We start from the raw sequence: 15416 nt of genomic DNA on the forward strand, positions 1-15416 counted from the left end.
AGTAACCACAACTGGAAAGAGAGGGGGACCAAGAGAGAAGCAGCTGGAGTAGTTGGCATCTGGCCTGCAGATATGTTAAGGCACTGTGGTCTCCTTGAATCTGCCTGCAACCGCCCCACCCCCCACCCCCACCCAAACACACACACACCACAAACTCATAAAGATGCACATGATCCTTCTTCAGATTCCTTCACAACAGCACAAGGTTCATGTGCTAAGCATAAATCCAAACACACACACACACACACATGCCTTTGCACCTCCTCCTCCTCGGTACTGTATATCTGTGACTATATGTATGTTCAACACAAGTCAAGGTCTATGTATTTTATGTGCGAATACCATTTTTGACAGTGAAATCTTTACCGTCGGCTCCAGAGACACATCCAGACTTGATGTCCCTCAGGGTTTAACTAGACAAGGACTGACAACTTCACGCAGGAAAAATGAAATGGTGTCTATCTGCTGTTTAAACAACCATACATCACATCATGACAGGTAGGAGTTAAACACTTGCAGGTTTCAAAAGCATTTTGTTTGGATCAATAATTTATTTACAATTTGCTTCATTATTATCAAAATTAGAGTTAACCAAATGTTTGAGTGTGTTGATTTTTCATGGCATACACACATACACACAATCACATGTACAGACACACACACACATTCTTGATTTGACTTTTCAGGATTTATCCTTTGCGTGTATTTTAAGGAAAAAATACACTGTTATGTTTTTTCTTTTACTGTCAAAAACTAAATGCATTGTTTGCATAAAATGATCATGCATAAAATTGTTTCGTCCCATGTGAAGGTTTTAAATGTTTTTTTTTTTAAATTGCTAACAGGCATTTCTCAATACTGAAGATGTGGGATGTGGTAGCTCAGTGGTTAAGGTGTTTGACTACTGATCGGAATCCCAGGTCCACCAAGCTGCCACTGCAGGGCCCCTGAGTAATGCCCTTAACCCTCAATTGCTCAGGTGTATAAACTGAAATAAAAAAATGTAAGTCACTCTGGATAAGAGTGTCTGCTAAATGCTTTAAATGTAAATGTAAGGCACATGTTAAAACTCTTTGTACAGTGACCACAACAGCAGTTTCTATAAGCAAAGGATAATATCACTGTGTATAAGCTTTGGCACATAATGAATCAGTGACTTCCTGTTCTAAAATTCATAAATACTTTTTTTAACTAAAATATTAAATTCAACACTATATACTGTATTTACAAGACATTTTATTTACCTTTAAATTTTGAAAATATGAAATATGAAAATTTCAATATAAATTTTGAATATATGTACAGTAAATCCAAAACAGTGTTGAGTGATCAGGCGATCAAAAAAAACAACAATAAAAACAAACAGATCAGCCAGAATCACAGACGAGCAGCAAAAAAAAAAAAAAAAAAAAAAAACAGAGGAACAATAGACAAGATAGCAGCACGGCTTGGTCAGTTCAGACAGATACACACTGAGTATTACTTTTATGTTTTGTAAGGACTTTGAATAGGGTGTGGTAACTGTGGAGAGGGGTGTGTGTGTGTGTGTGTGTGTGTATATGTGTGTGTGTGTGTGTGTGTGTGTGTGTGTGTTCCAAGGGTACAATGACAGGTGAACAGAGATATACTGTATAGGGTAGGCAGGAAGCAGAGTAAGAAACAGTCCAATAATCCAGTACACAGGCACACAGCAGGCAGAATCCAGAATCCAGAAACAGACAGGGTCAAATCAAGCGGAAGAAACGGAAACAAAGCCGGGATGACAAGACAGAAGCACGAAGCAAGCTGAAAAGACCATCTGGTGAGGGACAGCGAGTTGGAAGCAAGCTTAAATAGTGCTGGCTGGTATAAAATGGCAACCGCCCCGGAAGTGCTCTCTCCGAGATGGCCGCCGACCTGGAAGTGAGCGACACAAACCTGGAAGTGTGTGTAGAGCACACTGACAAATCTCCCCTAAATATGGATTCCAAAAGAAAACCAAGAAGAAGTGGTGCACACAGTGTGGTGAAAGATCAGGAAGCACAGCTTCACTTTCAGTCATTGACTATGTGGTAAATTATGGTCTATTTATTAGAGAAGAGATAAAAATAGTGATAGTGAAAACAAAATGATTTAAGGTAAGGATGTTCCCATAAACCAACAGATAAGAAGCACATCCTGTGAGGACTGAAAGCAGTCTCCAGACACCTGAGTGTGTAGAATGCAGCAGCCATCTGTCACAGGAGGCAGGACAGAATGTTCACAAACAAGAAGGAACAAGAAACTGCAGTTGTGAATAGGATCATTTCCAACAATAACCCATAAATCAGAGACATTAGACTGTCCATGTTAGCGGATAATACGTTCGCAAACAAGTGAGTATAACTGTAAACAAACAACAGATAAACGGAATAAAACATAAAAAGCATCTGATGTGATGTAGATTTAAATTTATGGCCCAATCCACAGGACCGTATTGAGTGACACGATTGCGCTGTACACATCCAGGAGTGGATCTGCTCTATATACTACATACAGTTTTAATTTACTATACACAAAAAAAACAAAAAAACACCATAATAATTCTCTCTCTCATTAACAAATATTCACCTATGCAACAAAAATATACTACAGGGGTTGAACAATGAACCGAAACACCGGCCAGTGAAGTGTTGGAAGTTTTTACTTATTCCCGAAGTAATTAGAGCAATAGTACAGCTGTACAGAAAGTATTGCAATCCAAAAATATATCTGTCCCTGCAAGAGGAAGCTGTCTGAAATGGATGTCCAGGTACGACCCCAGATTATATCCAACAAACATCAAACCACAAGCTGCCCAACTCACTGCAGAAATAAACACCTTAAAAAGCTTAGCACCTGGACCACTGCATGCCATCCCAGAGTAAAGCAAATGCAACCTCGGTGTCTTGTAACAGTTCAATTCCATTCCATTTACTTATTAAACAGTGGTCTCATAGCAGCTTTGCAGAACTTTCAAATGAAGATACTATTTATCTCTAACATCTATCCCTAATGATCAAGCCTGAGGTGACGGTGACGAGGAAAAACTCCCTGAGATGATATGAGGAAGAAACCTCGAGAGGAACCAGACTCAGAAGTGAACATCGTCCTCGTTTGGGTGACACTGGACAGGCAATAATGTAAATGTAAATAATGTTAATGTAAATAATGTCCTTTTTACAACAGTTTATGGTCCAGTGGAAAACCAAAAGCTCCTGAGGTCAGCATTATTTCTGAGATCATTACAGACTTAACACTAATTCCTTCCAGCTGAAGTCTTTAAATGTTCACTGATGAAGACCAGAGCACAAAGCTGACTGATGCAATGGCAATATGATTAATATTGTTTTATTATTATACAATGTGATGTCTATGAGACTTGTAGGTAGCTGAGATGACTTTTGGAGGCCAAATGAACTTCTTTGCCAAGCGCCTTGATGTGTCTTGAGAAATGTTACCATACTGAAAAGGTGGAATAAGATGATCACGTCCTCAGAAGCTCAGAGTCACTCGGATATTTGAAAGTAAATATGTTTCTGAATATCCAGCTACATTAGCTAAGCACTTATAGAAATGATCCAGGAGATTTAAAGAGAGTATGTGATCAGCATGGTGGTGTTGTTAGTTACTGTACACCATACCTTCTGTGCCTCCAGTTCAGTCCTGAGCTCCAGTTACTACCTGTTTGGCGTCTCACCTGTTTTCTCCCCTCAGGTTTTCTCTGATTTTTCTACAATCTCCCAAAAACATGTTGGTAGGTTGGATTGCCTGGGGTGATTTAGTGTGTGTGTGTGTGTGTGGCCTGTAATGGATCCATTAAGTAATAAATTCCCGTTCTGAATTAACTCCCATTTTGTTAAGTTTTGCTTAATAAATTAATAAAAGTGTGTAAAAGAAAAGTTTTACTTACAAATTTTGATACCGGTTTGTAAATGTTGGATTTCTCAGAACATAATGCCTTCTTGAATAATAACTAGAATTTTCCTTAATCAAGGAGTCTTAAGTGTACAGTAATCTAACAGATGTATACAATATTATGCAATTAAAGACAGTTATTAAACACAGCCAGACATCTGGGATGTATTATTAATAAAAAAAATATAATAATTCATACCTTTAAGAATTGTTCACACTTTTAAGTGTCTCTGTCCTGAGCTGCTATTGTAACACGTCTAAGTGCTAAGCAGTAGGAAAGTGAGATTCTTCACACCTGCTATTTTAAATATCACTTCTGTTTGCAAACGGCCGTCCCACATGAACCCCACCGCTTTTATCACCGATAAATTAGCTGCAATTACATCTTACTCTCCTCTAAATGATCTAAAGTCTTTTTTTATACAAAGAAAGTGAAAAACGACCCTGAGCTGCTGAATTACGGGTCTTTTTGATGGTCCTGAGATTTGAACTTCCAGCTTTCCAGTCAGTGGGATGGAATCTTGACCAATGACATACAACAAGCTCAGTATTTTTCAAATAAAAGAATTTACCACAAAGTAATAAATTAAATTAAATTAAATTAAATCCAGGACAGATTCTCACAGTTTAAATCACACTACCAACAAATAATAAAACTATACTTTTGTAGAGTTATTATTCTGACATATTATTTTGACCTAGTGGTCAAAAATGACTAATCACCCCAATAAGAAATAGAGATTCATATTTCACCTTCAAAGGAAAGTTATGAACTCCATGTGGTCTTTGAGGACAACAAGCTCCTCATCAATACACAATTATCAGACTGTATCTGACTGTAGAAAGGACATTAGTCATAATAACACTATCTGGTGTTTATTATAACAGTTTATAATCACACCCTCCAGTGTCACCCAAATGAGGATGAGGTTCACTTTTGAGTCTGGTTCTTCTCAAGTTTTCTTCCTCTTCCATCTAAGGGAGTTTTTCCTCACCACAGTCGCTTCAGTCACTTCAGGCTTTTTCATTTCAGATAAATTTGCACACACATTTAAGTCTAATATTAATCTTGAACTTTCTGTACTATATTTCTTATGTTCTGTAAAGCTGCTTTGAGACAAAGACAGTAAAATAACGGGTTGCCAGATTGGGTTAGTTTGAACATAAACACTCCATAATTGCTTAAAGCAAATAGCAAATAATCTGAATTAAATGTTATACATTTCTGCAAAAGTGAAGGTTCAGACAGTGTGTTTGTGATTTCCAGAACAGAGTTTTATTATAAAATATATAAGAAGAGAGAGAAATTATGGAGTGTGCATCAGTCTGTACATCAGAAATACATATGAAATCCCACTGTGATTCCCTCTCAGAGGCTGAGAAATAAAATTATGAAAAGTCTCCATTTCCCAATACCCAGATTGTTGGGTTAGTTTAGATGTCTTGTGCAGTTTGTGAAATGAAGTTTAGCTGGAAATTTTACCAAGAGTGATTTTATATACATTACAGCACAGTGAATTTTTTTCCCAGCTGAGGAGGTTTGGTTCAGAGGTTTAACCGCTTGACCCATCACGTCTCTAATTAATGCTATTATCTTGAACAGAGTTAAAGCTATGCTTATTCTGAGCTGCTATACTCTACACTAGATGCCTAGATGTTTTTGGGTCTCAGCTGCCTGTAACATTATTACTCTAATAATTCACTAGATGGGAACTTCTCACATTAATCAAGTGTCATAGCTTCTCAGCTTCAATTTGTTTAGACTGTAATCTAAATAATGTAGTAATAATGCTAATGCAATCAGAGATGAAACAGCGTGACTTAAAGAACAATTAGGTTACAAACACTCAAGTTGTCCAAGTAAAAAATGAAGGAAGTATTAGACATGAACTCGAAATGACCTCTACCTTTTCAAACAGGACTAACAGTGGAACAACTGGGTGGGGTGGAGCGGGATGCTAATGAGGACCACGCTGAATGTGCAGCAGATTGGTAGAGTGTGTGTGCATGTCACTTTTAGAGTTATTGATGTCCCTCCTGCTTTACTGTCAAAGAAGGAAAGGAGATTGTGGGCCTTTCTTTGAGAGGCAGGTCAAATTTGAGCTGAAAGAGCATTTGGGCCACTTTTTTCTTTTGAAAGGTAAATCTTGAGGGCCAGATGTTTCACATGTGCTGAGGAGGAGATAGAAATGTGATTTCAAATGGATTCTTTCCGCTATTTACATGATCTGTGAGGCTGAGCAGGCAGCCATCTTGAATGGGGGGGGGCTTTAAAATGGATTTTCTGCCTCTTTAAAAAGAGTCTATGTGAGAAGGTGAGTGAAAAGCGCAGGAGGGAGTGAAGGAGAACGGGAGAAATAAAACTGATAAAAATTGATTCACAGCATTCACACCATTACAGAGGGGCAGAAAATGGAAAAAGCTATTTTGGTAAGGTCGTTTTCAGGGAAGATAAAAAAAGCTTTTTATTGGGAAACATGATGCAGGACTCAGTAAGATTCATTCAGAGTTTCTGCCTGGTGGTTTTATGGTCTTGTATTGTATTGTATTATATTGTATTGTATTGTATTGTATTGTATTGTATTGTATTGTATTGTATTGTATTGTATTGTATTGTATTGTATTGTATTGTATTGTATTGTATTGTATTGTATTGTATTGTATTGTATTATATTGTATTGTAACACTTCCCTCCTGTTACAGATGGAGTAGTGAAGTGTGCCACATTGTACAGCATCTATTTCACTATTCAATCTCCTTCATTTGCACAACAATGCTAGAAACAAAAGCTAAACTCAACAGAAGGGGCCACAAATGATGCGAAGTGTGCCACGCTGACCAGAAGCGAGAGAAACCTGCCGTAAATTTGATCCTCTGTCTCTTAAGTAATGACCAAGGAAGCATGAAATGAAAGAGCTGAGACATGTGAGCTCAAGTGAAGCACGAGGCAGGACAATGAATGAGGTTTTTAAGCTAATGACAAACCTTGAGAATGTCCTGCTGTGGATGAGCTGCATATAGGGTTTGAGATAAGAGCTCCAGCACACTGTACGTCTATATTTGAGTTTAGCATCTGGTTTGAGATCTGTACAGAGATCTGTACAGTAAAGCGGTACAGAAAGACTGACACAGAGGACACACATCTAAATAAAATCGACCAAACATCCTGTTTATCAAACGTTTTGACAAATTAGGAGGTAGAAAGTGTACAGTGTGGAATAGAAAGTGTACAGTGTGGAGTAGAAAGTGTACAGTGTGGAATAAAAAGTGTACAGTGTGGAGTAGAAAGTGTACAGTGTGGAATAAAAAGTGTACAGTGCAGAGTAGAAAGTGTAAAGTGTGGAATAAAAAGTGTACAGTGTGGAATAAAAAGTGTACAGTGTGGAGTAGAAAGTGTACAGTGTGGAGTAGAAAGTGTACAGTGTGGAATAAAAAGTGTACAGTGTGGAGTAGAAAGTGTACAGTGTGGAGTAGAAAGTGTACAGTGTGGAATAAAAAGTGTACAGTGTGGAGTAGAAAGTGTACAGTGTGGAGTAGAAAGTGTACAGTGTGGAATAAAAAGTGTACAGTGTAAAATAAAAAGTGTACAGTGTGGAGTAGAAAGTGTACAGTGTGGAGTAGAAAGTGTACAGTGTGGAATAGAAAGTGTACAGTGTGGAATAGAAAGTGTACAGTGTGGAGTAGAAAGTGTACAGTGTGGAATAGAAAGTGTACAGTGTGGAGTAGAAAGTGTACAGTGTGGAATAGAAAGTGTACAGTGTGGAATAGAAAGTGTACAGTGTGGAGTAGAAAGTGTACAGTGTGGAATAGAAAGTGTACAGTGTGGAATAGAAAGTGTACAGTGTGGAGTAGAAAGTGTACAGTGTGGAGTAGAAAGTGTACAGTGTGGAGTAGAAAGTGTACAGTGTGGAATAGAAAGTGTACAGTGTGGAATAGAAAGTGTACAGTGTGGAGTAGAAAGTGTACAGTGTGGAGTAGAAAGTGTACAGTGTGGAGTAGAAAGTGTACAGTGTGGAATAGAAAGTGTACAGTGTGGAATAGAAAGTGTACAGTGTGGAATAGAAAGTGTACAGTGTGGAGTAGAAAGTGTACAGTGTGGAATAGAAAGTGTACAGTGTGGAATAGAAAGTGTACAGTGTGGAATAGAAAGTGTACAGTGTGGAGTAGAAAGTGTACAGTGTGGAGTAGAAAGTGTACAGTGTGGAATAGAAAGTGTACAGTGTGGAGTAGAAAGTGTACAGTGTGGAATAGAAAGTGTACAGTGTGGAGTAGAAAGTGTACAGTGTGGAATAGAAAGTGTACAGTGTGGAATAGAAAGTGTACAGTGTGGAGTAGAAAGTGTACAGTGTGGAATAGAAAGTGTACAGTGTGGAGTAGAAAGTGTACAGTGTGGAGTAGAAAGTGTACAGTGTGGAATAGAAAGTGTACAGTGTGGAATAGAAAGTGTACAGTGTGGAGTAGAAAGTGTACAGTGTGGAATAGAAAGTGTACAGTGTGGAGTAGAAAGTGTACAGTGTGGAGTAGAAAGTGTACAGTGTGGAGTAGAAAGTGTACAGTGTGGAATAGAAAGTGTACAGTGTGGAATAGAAAGTGTACAGTGTGGAATAGAAAGTGTACAGTGTGGAGTAGAAAGTGTACAGTGTGGAGTAGAAAGTGTACAGTGTGGAATAGAAAGTGTACAGTGTGGAGTAGAAAGTGTACAGTGTGGAATAGAAAGTGTACAGTGTGGAGTAGAAAGTGTACAGTGTGGAATAGAAAGTGTACAGTGTGGAATAGAAAGTGTACAGTGTGGAGTAGAAAGTGTACAGTGTGGAATAGAAAGTGTACAGTGTGGAATAGAAAGTGTACAGTGTGGAGTAGAAAGTGTACAGTGTGGAGTAGAAAGTGTACAGTGTGGAATAGAAAGTGTACAGTGTGGAATAGAAAGTGTACAGTGTGGAGTAGAAAGTGTACAGTGTGGAGTAGAAAGTGTACAGTGTGGAGTAGAAAGTGTACAGTGTGGAGTGAAACAAGAAACGTAACATTTTAACAGAACATCTAGCAAAATATTTACACTATAAAATTGGGAGTTTGTTATTTGGGGTTTATTTAGTGCATGATTCAGTTTGCTGCAATGGAAACAGTGATGTTGTTCTACCAAACAGTTTAGTTTGTCTATCAGCAGTTTACACATCCAGCTGTTTACATTTCAACCCTTTTCATTTCTGTCGTCTCCTATTTATACTCAGCAAACCTCAGTAAGACTCCCTTCTTTTCTGTCTAATGGGAACATAAAGCACTGTGATGTTAATAACGATTATTATTATTATTATTATTATTATTATTATTATTATTATTATTATTATTATTATTATGCTAAAATTGCTGGTTAAGGGGGTAAAGCAGTTCATTTTCTTTCTTTTTTTTCTTTCTTTTTTACGAGTAGTGAAGTTAAGTGTGTGTGTTTAAACTTGAGTCTAAAAGTTTAGCTCACTGGAGCTCTCAGGTTTTACACATTGTTCTGTGTATATTTGTTGTTTTGTTTTGTCGTCCCACACTGTTGTGTACTCGCACTTTATGCGCTGTTGTGTACTGTACAGAGTATCCATGTGTTCCTGAGGTCTTTATTTTTAAAACCTATTGTTCTGGGGTTTTTTTTTTTTGGTGTACTGTAATTTGTAAATAATGCTGTTTTATACAATTAAATAAATTATAAAATGTTTTATAAGATTCAAATCCAAACAACGACAGACAATAAATAGAAACACAACATTTAAAAATATTACAGTTATGTGGCACTAAATGTATGCTGTAAAATTCCCACGATTCCAGATTATATTCACTAGATATCATGCCATTGTATATACTGTAACTTCTTCTTTTTCTTCTTTTTCTAAATAATTTATTAGACTTTATTGTTGCATCATGTCATATGTTTTATGTACGTTTGCGAATGATCAGATTATGTCTTGTGCAAAAAGAAGCACTCGTTTGTTTTTCTTTGGTGTTTGATGGTTATGACAAGAACTGAAGGCAAAGCGTGCGACTACAAAAGGAAGGAAACAGAGAGCAGTAAAGTGCATTTGCTTTTTTCACTTAAATGCCCACGCAGAGTCTGACAGAAGGATGCAAAAGGAAAGACAAAAGAACTGAAGCCATAAATTTCTGTTAATTCTGTTCAGTAATGAAGGCAGTGGTGTATGGAGAAGTGTGCCACTCTGGGTGGAGGGGTGAAGAGGAGGAGTGATGTGTATTACATTCACTTTCATCACTGAAAAGACTGTCATTCAAGGCATCTGTTTACTGTAACAGAATGCAAGGCAGACCACACACACACACACACACACACACACACACACACACACACACACACACACACACACACACACACTGGTAATTGTAGTGGGCTTTTAAATCAATGTTTACTCGCTTTTACTCTGATGACTATGTCAACCACTGTTAACTACACAAATCTCCTGCAGGCGTACATTCCTTTCTTTTCTTTTCTTTTCTTTTCTTTTCTTATCTTTTCTTTTCTTTTCTTTTCTTTTCTTTTTTTTTTTTTGGTTTCTTTCTCTTCAAACCTTTAAACCTTTAAAATCAGACCACACCGATCCTGGGGTGATGAAAAGAATTCTACAGTTTTTGCAGAAGTGTCCATCAGTAATGTTTTGATTTTGTTTAAAAAATGTGCGGAATGTTTGTACAGATAAATCCGAGACTCTGAGATGAGCAGAAATCTGGATCAGATGTTGATGTTGACCAAAGTTTCCATTTTGGCATTAATCTAGTACTTTAATAGAAATTCTGCTATATCCATCAGCTGCAGGAGAACAGGAGATTGAGACGTGTCTGCTGAATTAGACCTAAACACTGACGTATTTAAGAGTCATTTTAAGATAAAGGTTAATTTGGCACATTAGTCTGATTCCCACCTCGTGTTTAGGAGACAATCTCTTGTAGATTTGTTGTTTGTCTCTCACGCTACGGACTCACGCCATAAAAATGAGCTGTATCTTGACTCCTACTGCTTGTGAAAATTTTTATAGCAGGTTTTATTCACAGCTTTTGACTAAGAATATCACACAGAGGAAGTCTAATGTCCAACACAGACACACTCACACAAATAGATGAAAAGATTCTTCTTTCATTCGCACTAACTAACATTTCCTTTTGTGTTTACTGTCCAAAGCCTAGATCTAGCTTTATAAACCCATCTGTTTCCAGAGCAGATGAATTCAACAGCACATCCCACGTGTCATTCCCACGTGTGGAGGCTCATGTGACGCGATCTGAGATTTAGTCACTGTTTTTTGTCCCACTTTTATTTCCTCTCTCCAAGTCCATCCTCTTCTTTCTAAACTGTCCTAAAAAATTTTGTGACTTTTTTCTGAGCAGTTCAAATCATGCTCACTGCTTTTTGTTTTTTTTTTGTTTTTGTTTTTGTTTTTGCCTTGAAGCATCTTCTTGTGCTATTCTGGAGAGGGGTTTGTGCATATTTCTTGTTTATTTATTTATTTAGTCTTTTTACCTCACATCCATATGTTTGCTTGTTTTATCTTTATAATTCTAGTGTTATTATATGAATTTCTAACTGAAGCTAGAAACTTTCACTTTCATTTGTCTCAGAGACCTGCCTCTAGTGACTATAGTCTATATGTTAGATCTATATTCATTAGTCTATGTGTTAGATCTATTCTGTATTTATATTAATTTATATTATATTTATATAGTATGTAAACACACACACACACACACACACACACACACACACACACACACACATATATATATATATATATATATATATATATATATATATATATATATATATATATATATGTGTGTGTGTGTGTGTGTGTGTGTGTGTAACTCTGAAACTGACTTTGACTCTAACTCTGACTCTGATTTTGACACTGACTCTAACACTGACTCTCATCTGCCTCTTACACTGACTCTGACTTTTATTTAGACTCTGATACTGACTCTGTCTCTAACTTCCTCTTGTAAAAGTGGACACATGAGCAGCACAGATTTAAATGATATCTACTATGTACCAATAATGAATACATAACGAATATGGAGTAGAAAATTTCAATTGAACCATCAACAGTCACTTTATTATTATTATTATTATTATTATTATTATTATTATTATTATTATTATTATTATTATTATTGGACTCAGGGGTGCTCAAAGCGAGAGACTCGATGTAAAGTCACTCTTATGAACTAAAAAGAGTCAAAGGGCTGAAGCCTGGCAGAAAAACTGAAGTGACACACAATAACTCTGAAGATCCCAAGAAAGAAACTGTTATTACACTGTGATAGTGTGAGTTCATCACGTTACCCTTCTGTGGGAATTTAGAGGACAAATCCTCTGTCATTGATGCTATCCAGTATGAACCCTGCTAGATAGAGTGCTGGAGGAAAAGATCTATAATCATTTCTTTATTATTAACAGGCTACTCTAATCATTTTAGTGAAAATGTCCTTGAGGTATTTTATGACAGTTAAATTCTTTTCTCCATCACAACAAAATTCAGTTTACTTGAGTGAGGGGCTGCGGAACATCTCCCTGAGACAACATGAGGAAGCAACTGCGAGAGCAACCAGACTCAAAGAGAACCTCATCTCCTCAGACTCATCATCTTTATTTGCCTATCTGTCGGCATAGAAATGTGTGTGTGTGCGCGTGTGTGTGTATGTATGTATGTTGTATGTGTGTATGTTGTATGTGTGTGTATGTATGTATGTTGTATCTGTGTGTTTGTGTGTATGTATGTATATTGTATGTGAGTGTGTGCATGTGTATGTATGTATATTGGATATGTGTGTGTTTTTTGTGTATGTATGTATGTATGTATGTATGTACGTATGTATGTTGTGTGTATGTGTATGTGTGTGTTTGTGTGTATGTATTCTGTATGTGTGTGTGTTTGTGTATGTATGGTTGTGTAAATGTGTGTGTGTTTGTGTGTATGTATATTGTATATGTGTGTGTTTTTATATTGTATATTGTATATGTGTGTGTATGTATGTATGTTGTATGTGTTTGTGTGTATGTATGTTGTATGTGTGTGTTTGTGTGTGTGTGTATATGTGTGTATATAGTATGTGTGTGTTTTTGTGTATGAATGTATGTTGTATGCGTGTGTGTTTGTGTGTGTATGTATGCTGTATGTGTGTGTATGCAAACCAGCACCTCCTTAAATCTGGCATGGTGTACTGGCATTAGTGATGAGGAAGATACAAACAAATACAATTTTGTTTTGTTTTCAAAATGATGTGAAATTCCATATTATATTAAACAATCCAGGAAAAATTACAGAGAGAAACACAGAGAGAGAGAGAGAGAGAGAGAGAGAGAGAGAGAGAGAGAGAGAGAGAGAGAGAGAGATAATCTATCAAAATCCACATCAGGATCTCTTTTTTTTGTTCCTCATTGTGTTTTAATGATATATTGTTCACAAATTAGTTATTAAACTACTTATGACGTGTTATTAAGATAAAACAGAGGCGTTTCATTCTTTGTTTTTATTTTATTACTGTATGAAGTCATTTAACATGAGATCACACTGAATAATGACATTCTCCCAGTGTGATTTGTTGGAAACTGTAATAATAAGTCTTGGACTTTCTGCTTGGGGGAAACTGTCTGAATCAGTGTTCAAGGTTATACATTATCGTTATCGCAGACTTTCTCGGTTGTGTCGTGCAGCCAAAAACTGAGGTCATGGCTTCTGTTTTAACACGAGAGTTTTAATATGAGACTCTTAGCAGAACAGGAATGAGCAGAGAAAACCACGTGGTAAAAATAAATAAATAAATAAATGAATAAATAAATTTGTACCTTATTTCCTTTGTACACATAATTATAGGTTTCACTATTTAACAAGGTGCTGCACATACTATTTCTTATCCTATCTTCTTTCTTATTGATTTTCTTTTATTCTTAATTTAGTTATTTATTACCACAGTCTACAGAGGAGAAGATGAGATTTGTATTTCCCCATAAATGTAAGTATATCAACTCTTGATCATGGATCAGCTCTCATGTACAGATGATGATGTAATATATATTAAACCCGTTTAGGAAGCAGCAAATCATTTTTTAATCATTTATCACTGAGCACTTTGTCATTCAGGGATGCGGTGGATCAGGAGTGTAATCAGGAGCTGGATTTCTTAGCATGAGGTGTGAACACAGACAAGAAGGGACACCACGGCGTAGTCTGTCGTCCTGCTGCCATGTTTATTGGAGTAGAAGAACATGCAGAACTGCACACTGTCAGTAAACTGAGCTCAGGATCAGATTTGAAGCTGTAGAGCTGTAACAAAGTAACACCAACACTGTGAAAATCTGTATTTTAAAATATATATTCTTAATATAAATAACACTTTAATTTAAAATGATTTCTCTGTTTTGAAAAGCCACTTCATCAGATCACAGTCAATGAAAACTGGAAGGTCAAGAAGCCCCTGAAATCAGCACTAATGATGGCTTGATCCTTCAGACTTCTAAAATGTTTACATCCATAAAGCGTGTAAAAACAGTTCTGCAATGTCTTTGTCAAGAAGAGAGAGAGAGAGAGAGCGAGAGAGAGAGAGAGAGAGAGAGAGAGAGAGAGAGAGAGAGAGAGAGAGATCTAAAGCTGAGCTAAAAGTGATTAAAACACACAACTCACACCCTGCAATACACATCCACTGTGTTTACAGAGAGTTGTGTAATGTTCTGCTGTAGACATGCATTCATACAACAATGTCAGTAACATAGATAAATAGATAAATGAAACTCCTGTAGACAAGCAAGCTAGAATATAAATAAACCACCCAAGGCACCAAGCTATTATTATATATTCTAAATTGTATTTTAATAATAAACAAACTACTCTATATTAATTGCAGATGTTCAGTATTTATTCTTTTGCTCAGCATAAGCAAAGGCTGAGTAACGTCTTAATTAATATTAATCAGAGAAATAACAGCTACAAAACCCTCTCTCATTCAAACACACACATACACACACACACACATTTACTCACACATTCACTCACACTCACTCACACACACACACACACACACACACTCACACACACACACACAATTAGTTGTATAAACACAAGGCTATAGTTACTTGAGCAGGCAGTAATTAGATTTAGCACAGTCTGTTAATGCTCATGATGAAGGAGTTTGGGGCTTTAATTATCACTGTTTGTGGAATGAGAGCAGATGAAAGCACACAGCTGAACACAGCTTGTTGCTGAACATCACACACCACATGGACCCTTAAACAGCTCTGTGTTGACTCTCAGACTCTTCTTCAACCCAACTTTCCTGATTAATCTGCTATTAACAGCTGAGAAATTAGACCCAAAACTGACACTGATTCACTGACCGATTCATTTATTATTGACTGATTAAATACCTTCAGTTCTTTAACATGCGCGTTTGGATGCAGCCAGGCGTTTAGTCTTAAGCGCTTCTCGCTGATTGGTCAGATGGGTCGTATGGGCGTGGCT

The 15416-nt window shown here is 36.9% G+C and overlaps 1 long non-coding RNA gene across 1 annotated transcript; it reads left to right on the plus strand.

Annotated features, from left to right (window-relative positions):
• Positions 1–298: 298 nt before the first annotated feature.
• LOC132842244 (uncharacterized) lies at positions 299–14371 on the plus strand. The gene is made up of 3 exons (XR_009648006.1): positions 299–498; positions 13859–13914; positions 14043–14371. It is a non-coding gene; the product is annotated as an uncharacterized LOC132842244 (long non-coding RNA).
• Positions 14372–15416: the final 1045 nt, after the last annotated feature.

The sequence above is a fragment of the Tachysurus vachellii genome, chromosome 3 (assembly GCF_030014155.1).
Source record: "Tachysurus vachellii isolate PV-2020 chromosome 3, HZAU_Pvac_v1, whole genome shotgun sequence".
Classification (NCBI taxonomy): Eukaryota; Metazoa; Chordata; class Actinopteri; order Siluriformes; family Bagridae; genus Tachysurus; species Tachysurus vachellii.